Raw genomic sequence first — 12,889 nt, forward strand, 5'->3', positions numbered from 1 at the left:
GGAAGAATAGTGAAGAACTCATCCCAACCATAGGACACGACGAGTGGGTAGCCACGCAGGTGCTGTTCAAATTGCGAGGGACACTAACGGGAAAAGAAAGGGAGGTAGTACGGAGAATGAACCAGGACGATGAGGGTAGCAGTGAAATAAGAGGGGAGGAAGCTAAAAGGAGAGAAGGGGAGCTGTTAGGAGAAGAGGAGGAGATGTTGGAGGAACGATTGGCAGAATTAAGGAATGAGCAAAATGCACTGATCAAACAGCTCGAGAAAGAGGAACGAGGGAGAAGGCGGGAAAGGAAGGAAAGTAAGGATGAGCTAGAGAGAATGAGGGAACGAACTGAAGAACGGAAGAGGGAAGCTGAGAGGATGAAGGCAATAGCAGAAAGGGTATCTCGAGCAGCACAGCGTGACAGGAAAAGAGAGGAAGAAGAGAAAGAAAAGGAAATGGAAATATGGAAGAAGAAAATACTCTCTGAGAGCACCAGGAAATACAAGGAAGGTAAAGTAATAGAAAGCATATTAGAAAGGGAGAGAGAGAGATGGGAAAGGAGGAGAGAGGAAGAAAGGTTATTAGAGAAGGTGAGTAATGAGGTGATGGAGGAATTGAAAAAGAGAAGAGAGGAAATAGGTGGTGAAATAGTGGAGAAGAGGGAAGAGGAAAGAAGACAGAGGAAAGGGCGGGTGGGGTAAGGACATATGTACATCGGGATGCAGAAGTATCCACAACATCAGCGCAAAGGGGAGCAATTGGTAAAGGAGAAGAGGAAGGAACAGATTTAATAGACTTAAAAACGGTGACGATTAGGGGGAAAAGGACAGATTGGCGGTTGTCGCTCCTGGATGAATTCTGCAGCGAAGAAGAAGAAGGAATGGGGGAGAAGGAAGAAGCGGCGGTAGGGAAAGCTTAGACAAATTGTACATCGCCCGCACCAGCCGGGAATCACCATGGGCATGCAGAAAGAAGGAAGAAGTGGAGGGAAGTGAGGAGAAAGAACGAGAAGTGGCGGGAGGGCAAACATGTGCAGTTACACCCGCATCATTCCACCCAACATGTCCGCCCACACCCGCTTCTGAACACACCCCCTACGCCAGCAGGCTTAGAGATCTCCCCGGACGTAGGCAGGAAGAACGGACACACACACCCACATTAAATAAAGAAAATAATAAGAGAAGGGGGAGAAATGAAGGGGATGCTACAACAAGTAGCGGTAACATGGACATGACAGATGATCTAGTTGACACAGAAGAAGAGGAGGGGTATACGGACTCCACACCGCGACAACTTGGGGACAGATGGGACACAATATAATGCCGCTATTGGAGAGGGGGGGTTAGACCACAATACGTCCCTTGGGAGCATGCCGATAAGGAAAATATAAAGTACAGGCTCCCATCACTAAGTGGAGGAGCGGGAAAATGGATCTACGAGATGGAAAAGCACACTGCAGGACAGAAACTAGCAGTAGGAGACGTGAAGGGCCTATTAATATCAATATTAGGGGATGCGGCAGATGACATCTGGAAGTGGGCGGGTTTCCCCGGGGTTACAATAACTAACACATCACATGACGGGGCGCCATTTGCGAATTGCAGGCATGCATTATGGCAAGCTCTGAGGGTACAATACCCAGACCCCTCAGATATAGGAGCAATTACATCACGCAAGATGCATGAGAACGAAGATCCTGTTGTTTATATCCAGGAGATTCAGGAGAAGTGGCGCATGGAAACTAGAGAGCAATGGGATAAGACACCGGCAATATTTTACCACATACTAATACAAGGGCTTCCGGAGACAGTACAAAAACAATTGAAGAAAATAGTGGGGATGGAAGCCAAGGCCTGGCCGGAAATACAATTAACAATAGTACACCATTGTAGGATGTGGCAAGAAAAGATGAAACAAAAGGAAGAAGATAGAAAAGCGGAAGAGGCTAAATTAGTGCAGAAAAAACTGACTAAATACACCATGGAAGGAGCACTAATAACTACACCAACAACAGTGACACCAAACCCCACGCAAGTAGTGGCCGCACAGGATCCCTCACAACTACAAATAGCACCACTACCACAATCACCACGACTTATAACACAACAGCTGCCACCACCCCCACCATACACGGCTAACATAGGAGGAGGGTATATGGTACCAGGAAATGGATATTATAACAATATCAGGGGAAGGGGAGGAATGATGAGGGGGATGGGATATGGCCAACCTGTACAATAGCAAGGGGGAAGATTTCAGAGTTTCTACCCCAATGGGCAACCAGGGTACCAAGATAATGCAGGAAGTTTCCCATGGCAGACCAGGGAACCACCTGTATGTTGGGTTTGTGGGATGTTAGGACACATGTCGCGTACGTGTAGAATGAGACCCTCCCCACCAGCATGGGGGGAACAAGGACAACAAGGGCCTATGAGGGAGCAGCAGGGTTATCAACAACCACAGGGATTACAACAGAGCAGCACACAGCAGCAATTAGCAACACAACAACAGTTGCAGACATATTCACTACCGCAACAACAGGTGGCAATAACACAACAACACCAAGTGCAGCCAGTCGAACAGCTCACTCAAATACAGGACCATAAGTTAACCCCCACCGATACACAGCTACAGCAAACACAGTTGGGAAGGGTGACTATCCTTGGACACAACCCTTACACAGGAAGCGGCCAGTCATTATACCCACAATAGGACAGCCCACAGACATCCTTGGTGTGTCCCATCCTGTCGATAACACCTAATAGTGCGGAGGAACCACGCATTGAGGTAACGATAGGTGACAAAAAATGATCATTCCTTGTTGACACTGGGGCAACTAAGTCTTGCATAAGGGAGGGTAGATTCAAAATGTCAGGTGAGGCCATGAACACCCAAGGATTTTCTGGGGCTAGGGGGTTGGTTCCCTTTACTGATAACATCTCCTTATCTATTGGAGATTATGACATGTCTGTCCCGCTCCTGTATTCAAGGGAGTCGCCAGTGAACATACTTGGGAGGGACATAATGAGCAGATTAAATATGACAATCTCCTTCACGGAGAATGGCATAATTTGCTCCACACCAGGAATAAACATGCTTACTGCGTGACAAATACTGCAAGTGTACTGTGGCCAGACAGTAGCTCGAGCTGAGCCGGTGGATGGTGAACTGTTCCAGTACGGAACAGACATGGCATTTGCCTGGATGCCAGGAATAGAAGGAAAGATTTGGAGGAGGCCAGCCGCATATTTGGTCAGGCCTGAGACGCCAGCCAATGAACCAGAAGGGAAAGTGATTTCGGTGAGCATCGAGAGTATTATAGCAACTGCTGATTATATCGCAGTACATGCCCAAGACAGGGAAGGGAGAGCATGGAGGGCAGTGATAGCCCTGTCTGAGGGATGCAGGCTCACCCAGGTGTCCGATGAAGAGCTCTTTTCAGAAGACGGGGAAGAAGGTGAGATGGTATTTATGATGAGTGTAGATATATGGCTAAGAGTGACATATAAGCAAGTGGCACAGAAAATGGCCATGGCACTTGAGGCACCCGCATCTACCCCAGTTCCATTCTACGAGGAAGATATGGCTAAGGTTCTAGCATCACTGTGGACCACCAGTCCCTATGACGTGTGCTGCATAAAGAGTATCGGAGGAGTAAGAATAAAGCTGAAAAAGGGTGCAATACTACCTAGAGTGAAACAATACCCACTATCAAATAAGGCAGATGAAGGCATATACGAAACCATAACGGCCCTGATAAAGAATGGCATATTGGTACCATCAGAATCACCATGTAACACGGCCGTGTACCCAGTGCGCAAAGCTAAAGGAGGGACTTGGCGTTTTATCCAGGACCTCAGACCCTTGAATAACATTGTAGAGGCAGAATACCCCATAGCAGCAAACTCTGCCACAATATTATGTGGAATTCCGGAAGAGGCCTCACGGTTCACCGTGATTGACCTCAAAAATGCCTTTTTCTCAATACCCCTGCACCCAGATTCACAAGACTTGACAAGCTTCACATACAGGAACACAAAATGGAAACACACCAGGTTACCACAAGGGTACTGCGAGTCACCCTCAATTTTCAACAGAGTAATACAGATGGACTTGGGAAACATTGAATTAGAAAGTACGGTGCTGCAATATGTTGACGATATAATAATTTGCAGCACAACCGAGAAAAGGTGCAGGGAGGACTCAATGAAAATGCTGACAGTGTTGGCTGAAAAGGGTTACAAGTTAGACAAAGAAAAGTTACAGTACTGTCAGGAACAGGTATTATACATTGGTCAGGGAAGCACACAAAGGGGACAAAACATTGGGATGGACAAGGGAAATGAAGGAGGCATTTGACGAGTTGAAACACACCATATCCACTGCCCGGTACTAGCCACCCCAGATTATGAACGACAGTTCTTTATCTTTTCGCATTGCGACTCAGCAGTAATAAAAGCAGTATTGACTCAGAAAACCAGCATGGGACACAAGCCAATAGCGTTCTATAGCGGTCACTTGGACCCTGTCATGCTAGGACATTTCCCTTGCGAACAGAGTCTCGCCGCAGCTGCATTTGCGGTGGAGAAATCATCATCGATTACAATGGGGTGCCCCTCCACACTATTTGTGGAGCATGCGCTATTTGCAATATTGAATAAGCCTAAGTCCACACTAATCACACAGAGGGCGTCAGGTAATGAGATCATCTTGTCTAGACCCGAATTGTCAATTGTCAGATGCAGTACAGTTAACCCAGCCAGATTTATAGCGGAAGTTATTGAGGAAGGTGATTATGCTCACGATTGTACACAGACTATCGAAACGTACTCATGCACTAGAAAAGTTGAAGAGGATGCACTTAAGGGTGGAGAGATTTTGTACATTGATGGGTCATCGACAATAGATCAAAGTGATGGGATAAGGAGAACTGGGGCAGCAGTTGTAAAAATGACAGAAGATTTGATGTATGTCCCGGTGAAATGCATGCAGTTTCCACAGCATTATTCGGCTCAAGCAGCGGAAGTGGTTGCACTGATCTTGGTGTTGAAAGAATTACTATATATTCTGATATGTCACGTCAACCGTCCACTCGGGGCTGATAAAATGGCAGAGAAGAGGGTTTAGGAGAGCTGATGGCACCCCGGTGCAACATGCTCTTTTGTTAGCAGAATTAATTGAAGTAATTAATGATCCCCAGGAGATAGCTTTGGTTAAATGCCCGGCACACACTAATGGGAACGACCATAACTCGAAAGGGAATGAAACAGCAGACGCACATGCCAAGCATGCGGCATACTTTGGTGAAATATGGAACCCCCCAGAGTCAGAGAGAGGGAGGGGGAGGGGGATGGCAAAACAGATGATGATGAAAGAAGGGTACACCCATCTCCCCGCAACACAGATAATGGAATTACAGGCAGCCACACCAATGACAGAAAAGGAACTATGGGTAAAAAGAGGATGTACGATGTCCCCAACTGACGCACTGTGGCGTCAAAATAACACTGGAAAGGTGGTCATGCCGTTGGCACTGTTGAACACCGCCCTGGCCCAGCTCCATCATCCAGCACATACAGGAAAGGAAGTAATTGCAGCACGAATTAGGGAAGATTGGTTCTGCCCCGAGCTAAATTCTCATGTAACAAATTTCATCAGCAATTGCCTCACATGCCAACAGTTTACGGCCGGTCACACGCTGCAAGTGATAAAAGGTACTATACCCCGGCCAGAGGGACTCTTCCTACACATTCATATTGACTACGTTGATATGATCAATGTATGTCAAGGACATAGGTATATGATTGTAGTGGTATGCCCATTCTCCAGGTGGATCGAGGCCAGACCCTGCTCACACGCGGATGCATTCAGAGCAGCTAAATCTTAAGTGAGAGAGGTCTTCCCCAGGTGGGGTGTGTGCGAAGTGCTGCGGTCAGATAACGGCCCACACTTTGCTAATGAAATGTTTCAGCACATCTGCCTTGCTAGGTATTAAACATAAATTTGCATGTGCATATCACCCGCAGGCCAACAGTGTATGTGAACGCCTGAATGGCCTATTGAAAGAAGAAATCACAAAAATTCAGCAGACAACCAAGAAGAGCTGGTTGTACTGTCTTCCACTGGCTCTATTTGAGCTAAGGAATAGGCCAGGGTCTGATCACCACCTCACTCCCCACGAAGTGGTGACAGGACGTCAAATGCACCTTCCTCTAACGCCTACATCCAGAGCATTCACGGACCATGAAAACACTGCAACTGTTCTTGGTGACGAAATGTATCAATATGTGTCTTCTTTGATTACTAGTGTAGCGTTTGTATCTCAACAGCTTGAGCGCACGTGGGGCGGGTCGAAGAGTTCCCAACAAGAAGACACCAACAAGGAACTGGGAAAGGAAGGACTATGCACTATTGCTAAAGGTGACCATGTGCTACTCCGCAACTTTAATAGAAAGTGGAACGGCCCACGCTTTACTGGTCCTCATTTGGTAGAAGAGGTAGCTACCAGAGCGGTGAAATTGCAGGATAAGCGTGCCTGGAATCACCTACATGACGTAAAGATCTACAAACTCCAGACCCGCCCTAGCGTTAACGACAGGGCCATTGGAAGAACAACGACATCAACAGCATCGGCTACAGAGAAGGAGACATCGACCACAGCTGATGACAACAGTATCACTACACCTGATCACCCCTCATATTCCCCAGAGGCAACTACTGAGATAGACATTGGACGCTTGCCCACAGCCCATCCCATGGTCATGAGATCACAAAGTAAACTACTTCTGCCCAAATTGAGCCCCAGTCCCCTCCCCTCTAAGGTCACCCCTGATTGAAGGACGTTGTATAACAAACTTGGGTATTGCACACACACACATATAAAACACTTGTATGTTTTCTCTATTTTTTCTTTCGCACATGCAGGTACCGTGTATAATTGTATTTTTTAGGAAATAAGTAACTAACAGTGTGTTCTGCCCAGGAGTAGATGCTGCCCACGGATGATAACACCCCTGAAGCCCTATCACACCAATTTGTATATCATATAAGAAGACCAAAGTACCTAAAGAGACGGAGGGAACGCGTATATTACACCGCATTTGTTTTGGCCATAGAACAATCATTTCCCCATCTTCACGAGCACTTACCAGCTCTAAGAGATAGATGACTAAGATTAGCGTGGGAACAGCTCTTCGCCTGGGCACTGAACGATTACTTGATAGGGAGAGCTTAATAACAACGACTAACAATAATAACAAGCGTATTGAGGATTTTCAGGCGGGCACCTTTTACGTTGCAAGAATAAGCTGCCGGACTGCAGCAAGGTAAGAGCAAAATGCCGGTGAGACTAGCTCTTGTAATAAAAATGAAAGGAGTATTGGTCATCACTGGTCTGCTGGGTACCTCTGTATGGCAGAAAAGTTATGCTATCAATATTATGGCTGCACCCAAAACTAACATGCCCCCTCCCGCGGCTGCAACAGGTATGACGTCAGGTGGTACTAGCAACCCTACGGATAAGGGAAGTAGAGTTAAACACAGCACATATACTGATAACAGAGGTATTGATAATTACATAACAGATTCAGCACACATCTCAAACAATATGTGGTACCAGCACATGACCCAAATTGGTAAGCAGACAACAGAAGATAGCTGTTATGTGTGCTCATTAATTCCATACGCCATTAGCGCTTCGTGGACATTCGTCGCCACGGAAATACAGGAAAAGACGACGCAATGTATAGTATATCTGGCACTATTTCAAACGAGAGGACGATTTCAAGGGACGGTGGTGAGAATGCAGTGGGAAACAAGAGACACATACCCATACGAAAACAATTTCCTCAAGTCATATTTGAGTTACCATAAGAGTAGCTTACACTCTGAAGCATTCAGATACATGACGAGTGGCCCTGAAAAGGGAGAAATGAAGAAGATAACACTACAATACCTACCATGTGATTGGTACGCCACTGAAGTTCCTGGTACACAAGGATGTTGGGAAAGGCCACTGATAACAATAACAGGGAAGGTATACATGAACTATGAATGGGAAATAGGAGTGGTCGGTAGCAACATGATAACAAGAAAAATATCACCACCATACAGGAACACAACGACAGATGTTGGACGACATGGGGCAAATACATACCCATGCTGACATGGATGGAGAAGGATGAAGACCCAATAAGCACACTACCGCTGACCGCGCCCAAGTTATGCTACCAACACAGAGGAGATGTGGAGGTGGGATATAACACCAACTGTGGAAGCGTGTTAGAACTACCAGAGGGTGGTGCTGGAACGGCAGTGATAATGGATCACTATTGGGCCTGCGGAGATAAGGCATATCACACCTTGCTCCGTTGTGGAATGGTATATGCACAATGGTACACATCAACGTACCATCACTAGTGGTGCCCCGAAAACATGTGAACATGGCCAACTTCCCCAGAATGGATGAAGGAAACAAGAGGAAGAGGAGATCCGTACAATCACAGGAGGGAGAGAACAACAACAACAATAACGTCCTAACAAGGATAAAGAGACAAGGAGAACCCCTGACAGGAAACTACCTGTGGGGAAGGTCGGAAACAGCACTCACTTCTATTCCACCAGAAAATAGATTATTCAGCAGGGCCGCAATGTTCTTCTCATCAATAATACACCCAGGACTACAAGTTTATTCAAACGCTAAATTGCTCCAGATCACCCGATGGGAACTAATGATGACGATTAATTCAACAGTAAATGGATTCAATGCCATAAAAGAGGAGCTTTGAGTGGTAAGAATGGTAGCACTACAGAACAGATATGTACTGGATCTTCTCACAGCAATGGAAGGAGAAGTTTGTGCAAAAATAGGACAATCATGCTGCACATTTATTCCTGCTAACAATGCAGATAATGGTACACTTACTGAAGCAGTATCACAACTAGCCCAGATGCACTCCAAAATGATGGAAGAAAGTAAAGGAGTAAAGAAGGATAATAGCTGGTTTTCATTATTATGGTCATGGATGCCATCATGGCTGTCAGACGGACTGAAGGTAATAGTTGGATGCATAGTACTGGCTGCAGCTGTATTGATTGTAATTAGGTTTTGGAAGGCCAGGAAGGCACGCACTACAGACGAAATGATCGAAATGGTTGGCATGCACCCCTTGATGCCAACTGATGATGACCAGCACACCGACATGATAATAAAGGAAAGAGAGAAACTGCGCAAACAGATCATCACCAATCACTTAGACCCACCATCCGTAAAGCTTGAGAACCCAAAAAACCCGAGGAGCTATATTGGAAGATGAGTATACTGCAAACCGGGAGGGAGCTGTGTTTATATGTACTGGTCATTTGAAGACGATGTCAACCACTATGGACACCTGGGAGGAGTAACTAAAATATGGAGAGTCAGAGGAGATAAAGAAAAGGATGTGTTTGTGGTCGACAAGTCGACCACAGGGGGGAATGAAGTGGGAGAATGGGAGAAAAAGCTCCCCCCAATCTCCTCGTGACCATGGCCTAGAGGATCGTGGCCCAGACACCCACCACGAGATGAATTTGTCTATCTACCAGATGACAAAATACCCTGGTTCAAGAACATAAGGATATGCCCACCAGCCTGCCCTACTCAAGCCGACACCTGCGGCATGGATGAACTCGACTAAGAACTCAACAACAAGCACCCACATCGTTAGAGATGCCATAACGACCTAGCCAACTGCCAAGAACACACATGCCACCATGCACACTGGTCACTCACGCACCAACCTACATGAAGAATATATTCAGTGTTATGACGTAGGTGACGGATACACCCACTGACGCGCATCTTTATTATTTTTCACATAGGTTTTTTAGTAATGCAGAAACGCAAGACGCATAAAGCACTCACGTATACGCTTGCTGACGCTTCTCCCACCCCTCGCATCGTGATGAGAATATAAAGAAGACGTAATATTGCCTATGAAGCCATGTCAAACCGCAACACAGGTGCCGTGCATTACACATCCCCACCCATGAACCAGGCCCAAGTAGGCCGCAAGCAAGAACCGCCATGAACACTGAATGAGCGAGAGTACAAGTGCTGATCAAGCAGAACGAGCCCAGCGAGAGCTCACAGCCAAGGGGGCGATGTTGCAACTCGTATGCTACCAACCGGCGCCAAGGTCACACCTGTAAGCAAAGCCAAGCACACAGAAGCAAAATACAACTTTAAATGTGCAGAATTCCGCCCCAGCTATGGTCTCTCCACACGTGACCAAGCCGACCTGACAAGGTGCCAGACCCACGAGGAAGAAGTCACCTGGGTCCCACGTCTGGGACACAGGTTGCAACAGTGAAATGACTAGATGGACACCTACAGCAATGGGAATGGCCTGCTCTCAGGCCTATGAGCAAGCCCGCACATTCAAACACATAGTTTCACATTGTTGCTAGTGACAGGTACACCGCGAGCTGGGAACAACAATGGTCCCAGACTGGGGGGCTCGCGGGAGGACCAATCAGAACATGGGGGCACTCATCACTGATGCCACTAACATTAGCCAATCATCAGGGGTCTTCATGTAACAATTTTCAACTATATAATAGAAGGGACAACCCAAGTTTACCACCTGACTCATCCTCAACCACTAATATTGTTCTCTATATGTATACTATACTAACCCTAGCACTTGAGGAACCAATCCGGAGTGGCAATAGGTTTTTTGCTAACTTTCCCAGGTGACGCAAGTAGCGCATCATACTGCAGCAAAAAGGGCCTGCGAGCCCCACGAATTTTGATAGTCTGGACGGACGCGTACGATCCTAGACCCATCCCTGCCGTTGTTTTAATAAACAGCAGAACCGCCTTGCTTCTTGTGTGTGTCTTATACTCATTTTTGGCGAACACAGGAGGAGTTGGGGCCAACCAGCCCGGTGGTCCGCGGACGGCACAGCCGAACCCAGGATAACCACCTCGACAGTGTGCATGTCGAGAGACAATTATGACTGCATGTATGTTGAAATAAATAACAAATAGGGCAAAGAGTACCCTCTACATGTAGAATTCAGAATAAGATCACTCTTATGGGTTACAACAAGGGAAATGTTTATCTTCTCAATGGAATAAGTTTAATGTCACCAGGGAATGTATCCCTATGTGGAAAATTTTTTTTTCAATTATTATTCTTAATATTATTATTATTATTATTAATATTATTATTATTAGCATTATTATTATTGTATTTATTGAGCACGGACCTAGCTTTGAGAAGCAACAGAGCACTTTACAGAGGTATACACCAATACAGATTCATAACGGAGTGCTTTACAGTGGTGTACAACATTACAAAAGCATAACAGAGTGCTGTTCAGTGGTAACAACAGAACAGATATACAGCGGGGGATAGGATACAGAGGGTCACAGAGGAGGGGTACAGGTGGCGGGGAGGAGAGGGACCGGAGCCGTCTAACGAGTCAGGTGGCATGAGGGGCGATTAGTGATGGTGTAGGTGTTGAGGAGGAGAGACTCCTTGAAGAGGTGGGTCTTGAGTTCTTTTCTGAATTGTAGGAATGTGGGGGTGAGTCTGATGCCAATGTGGAGGAGGTTCCATAGTCTTGGGGTGTGGGCAGAGAAGACATGCTTTCTGGCCCTTTCCTTTTTTTCAGCAGCAGATTTCAAGTCTGCATGTGTCCTGGCTTCTGGTGGTGCGCTGTCCACCAGAGATACTGAGTTTCTCCGCGAGGTAGATGGGTAACTGGAGGGCGACTGAAGGTGATTTGAGCATGTAGTGGGAGCCAGTGATGGTCAATGAGGGCTGGGGTGATGAGGTTATATCTGTGTAGACCCTTGATGAGGCATGCTGCCTCATGTAGGATACTTCTCAGGGGCACATGGGATGATGGTGGGAGCCCTTTGAGGAGTGCATTTCCCCCGTCCAAGGTGGGAGAGGACCAGTGCTTGAACGATGAATCTAAAGCTGTCTGAAGGGAGGAAGGGATTGACTTTTCGAAGGCGAGAGAGCTGATATCAAGCTGTCTGAGTTTTCTTAGCTATGTGTGTCTTGAAGGAGAGGTGTTTGTCGATGTGGAACCATAGGTTGTTGATGCAAGAGGTGAGCTCGGGTGTGAAGGCCTCAGAGTTCATGGTTGATAGCCAGGTCTGTATGTCGGGGTGTTCAGTGTTGTTGGTGATGAGTAGGAATTTGGTCATGGAGGGTTTGAGCTTCTAGTATGCACTGGACATCCAAGACTGGATTAGCGAGAGGCAAGTTTTGAGCCTTTAGATGTCCTTGATGGAGTTATAGCTGTGTGTTGTGGTGTATTGCTGGATGCAGATGTTGTGTGTGGCTAGGAAGTCCCCAGCGGCTCCATGTATAGATTGAAGATCACTGGGGAGAAGAAGGAACCCTGCCGGACTCCAGAGGTGATGGGTAGCATTGGGAAAGATGCCACAGGTGACGGGTAGCATTGGCGATCTAGACGAGTCCATCTGAACAAACTGCTTGCGGTTAGCAAGGTAGGATTTGAACCAGCATAGGACAAGTTTGCCGAGGAGGAAGGGGTGGAGGAAGGGGTGGCCGTCTTCAAGGCTATTGAGGGCATCATTAACCACCTGTATGGTTGCTGTCTCCATGCTGCATCTGGGTCTGAATCCATATTCATAGGTTTGGAGGAGATAGTTGGTGTTGATGTGTTGCTGCAGTTGTGCGGCTACCGCTGATCTTACCTAGAAAAAGGAAGATGGGTGATGGGATGATAGTTACCTGGGTCATCGAGATCCAGAGTGGGTTTCTTTAGAGGATGGAGGATTTGTCCTATTTTTAGGGTCAATGGGAAGAAACCTTGAGTTAGGGAGCTGTTGATGATCTCCGGGTAGCAAAGCTGAGCTTCTGCGGGAAGGTCTTGAGGA

Source organism: Ambystoma mexicanum, chromosome 6q (assembly GCF_040938575.1).
Source record: "Ambystoma mexicanum isolate Mex_15411 chromosome 6q, UKY_AmexF1_1, whole genome shotgun sequence".
NCBI classification, from domain to species: domain Eukaryota; kingdom Metazoa; phylum Chordata; class Amphibia; order Caudata; family Ambystomatidae; genus Ambystoma; species Ambystoma mexicanum.